Here is a 3,467-nt window from a genome sequence, read left to right on the forward strand (position 1 = left end):
TTAAAAAGCTAAAATTCAAAAATGGGCCGATAAGACCCTTTAGATCTTTAAATTTTAATTGAATAATCATATGAATGTGGATTTAATTTTATAAATAAAATTTTTTTTTGGGGTGACAATTAAAATTTTAAACTTTAGTATTTTACACCATTTATTTATGTATATTTGAACCTTAATTTAGGGTTATTAAAAATAAGATACCTTAGGGATAACAGCATAATAATTTGTAAAGTTCATATATATAAATTTGATTGTGACCTCGATGTTGAATTAATCTAGAATTCTGGGGCAGAAGATAGAATTTTAGGTCTGTTCGACCTTTACAAGATTACATGATTTGAGTTCAAACCGGCGTTAGCCAGGTTGGTTTCAATCTATTTTAATTTATGGTTTATTAGTATGAAAGGACTTTGAAATTAGAAATACTTTCTGCTAATTTGGCAGAAAAGTGTTTTAAACTTAGAATTTAATAATGTATAATATAGTTGGTATGTTTATATTGAGTTTTATGGTTTTATTAATTTTGATTTTAATTTCTGTAGCTTTTTATGTTCTTTTAGAATGAAAGGTATTGGGGTATATTCAGGCCCGTAAGGGCCCTTCAAAGTGGGTTATATAGGTATTTCACAACCTTCTAGAGATGCAATTAAACTTTTCTCTAGGGATTCTTATTATTTATATTTCGGAAATTTAACAATTTATTATTTGATACCCTTATTAGGGCTTTTGATTTCCTTGAATTTATGATGTTTATATCCTTTATATATTTATTTCTTAAGCTTTCCTTTAGGTTTATTATTTTTTATGCTTGTTCAAGTTCTATAGTGTATACAATTTTATTATCTAGATGGTCTTTCTAATTCATCTTATTCCCTTCTAGGTTGTCTACGTTAGTTGCTCAGAGTATTTCTTATGAAGTTTGTATATTTTTAATTATGTTTAATTTTATTTTTTCATGGATTCAATTTAATTAAGTTCTTCTATTCTCAACATTAAATTGATTTTAATTATAGGATATCCATTGTTTTTAATTTTATTTGCTTGTGTACTAGCAGAAACTAATCATTCTCCATTTGATTTTTCTGAAGGTGAATCTGAACTAGTTTCTGGGTTTAATACAGAATATAGTTCTTTTAATTTTTCTTTTATTTTTTTATCTGAATACACTAACATAATTTTTATAAGACTAATTTTAGTTATAATTTTTTGGGGGCAGATTATTTTTCTTTAAACTTTTTCCTAAAGGTTATGTTTATAAATTTTATTTTTATTTGATTCGTGGTTCTTTCCCTCGTCTTCGATATGATAAATATAATAATTTGTTGAAAAATTTATTTACCTGTAGCCCTACACTATTTTTTTTTCAAATGTAATAATTTTAATCTATTAGCTTCATTTTTTCTAGTAAAGTTAATAAAAAACTAATTCTAAAGTTATTTTCAAGATACACATTTGATTTAACTACTCTAAATTAATATAAAATTGGGTTGATTGAGAAAAATATAAATAAATAAGTGTTAATAATTGACCAATAAAAATGAATGGAGTTTCAACTGGTTTAGCACCAACTCAAGTTAATAAGATAAATGTTATACAAATATAATAATAAACTTTCTTAATTGGGTATATGCTTGAACTTTTAAATTTGAGACTTGAAGTAAATGGTAAAGTTATAATAATAATAATAGAGAGGAAAAGGGCTACAACCCCCCCTAATTTGTTAGGGATAGATCGTAGAATAGCATAAGCAAATAGAAAATATCACTCTGGTTGGATGTGAGGGGGTGTAACTATAGGGTTAGCCGGCATAAAGTTTTCAGGGTCATTAATAGAAAGGGGTTTTATGTTATAAGAAAAAAAAAATTATAATTAAAACCCAAAGATATCTTGATAGTAAAGTAGGGATGAAATCTAATTTTATCAACTTTATGGGTAATCCAGAGGGTTAGATGATCCTTTTTCATGTAAAAAGATTAGTGAAATAATAATTATACAAAGAATAAAAGGTAAAATGAAATGAAATGAAAAAAACCGGTTTAATGTAGGGTTCTCTACTGAAAATCCCCCCCAATTCATGTAACTAGTCTATTACCCAAGTAGGGGATAGCTGAGAGTAAATTAGTAATTACAGTAGCACCTCAAAAAGATATTTGGCCCCATGGGAGTACATAACCTAAGAATGCAGTTGCTATAAGAATTAACATAATTAAAGTTCCTGAAATTCAACTTTTTTTTAAGGAAAGAACCATAGTAAATTCCTCGCCCTGTATGAAAAATATGAAAAAAAAGAATAAGGATGCTCCGTTAGCATGGATAATACGTAAAAGTCATCCAAAATTTACATCTCGGGTGATATGAATATTCTATTAATGCTAATCTAATATTTGGTGTATAGTGTATTGATAGAAAGATACCTGAAACAAGTTGAATTATTAAACATACCCCTAAAATTGATCCCAAGTTTCATCAGTAAGAAATATTACTTGGTGTAGGTAAGTTAATAAGAAACAATTTAAAGTTTTAAATTTTTTTTTCATAAGTCCTTTAATGTATTCATACAAAGTTGAAATCAAATTTGAATTTATATTCAATACAAAATTGATATTGAATCATGTTGAAATCAATGTTTATTTATCGTCATCATGCCCTCCTAATATGTTCTTTATGAAATAAACTTGAAGAACTGTTATGGGATTTCCAACATAATATCAGAGACAACTGATACAAGAATGTATCTTTTTCTAAAGATATATTACGCTACATTTTCTCTATGATAATATTCAGTATTGCTCTACTCACAGCCAGAAAATAATCACGGTGTCTGTAAATTATTTCGAAAACTTTTACAATCAATGTCTTTGATTAAGGCCTAATGTTTATAGAACATAGATGTCTATAAATTGAACTGAATAGAATTCCATGGTTTTCATTTGAGTTTATAGATATAGTCCAGGCGCTGGCTTACATTGAGCATACATGAGAGAGCAGAGAATTTGACTTCGGATTATTGTTAGGGGGTCTTTAGTGTATATGAAACTCGATGTCGCCACGTCCCAGGGTGGTCGACAGTTTGGGGGGAGGGGGGTAAGTTGTAAAAACGCGCGCCTTATAAAATCGCCTGTCCTGCAGTTACTATTCATAGTAGAGCTTTTAATTCTTTCTCAATATTATTTACACATAACTGGCTTTCAATGTGGTCCTCTACATTTTTGCGATAAACCGCATAGTTTTTCCGTAAAAAAATAAAATATCTCGAAAAATGTATTTTTTTATTAGGGACTTTTTGTTATTTCTCGAATAATTGAAGTCATTAGCCGACTTAGAGGAAAAGGCGCCCAATAAACGTTGTAGGCCGTTTCTTCCTGAATCCATGATATATATAGTTTTGGGGTTACGATCATAGATGCGGCAGTGGGAGGGGTATAAGTAGCACTGTTACGCTGTGGCGCAGTCCTCCCCATGATTAA

General features: G+C 28.8%; 1 pseudogene; it reads right to left on the bottom strand.

Annotated features, from left to right (window-relative positions):
- Nucleotides 1-1,841: 1,841 nt before the first annotated feature.
- LOC111052378 lies at nt 1,842-2,490 on the bottom strand (annotated as a pseudogene).
- Between the last annotated feature and the right edge of the window lie 977 nt (nt 2,491-3,467).

Source organism: Nilaparvata lugens, chromosome 9 (genome assembly GCF_014356525.2).
Source record: "Nilaparvata lugens isolate BPH chromosome 9, ASM1435652v1, whole genome shotgun sequence".
Taxonomy (NCBI): domain Eukaryota; kingdom Metazoa; phylum Arthropoda; class Insecta; order Hemiptera; family Delphacidae; genus Nilaparvata; species Nilaparvata lugens.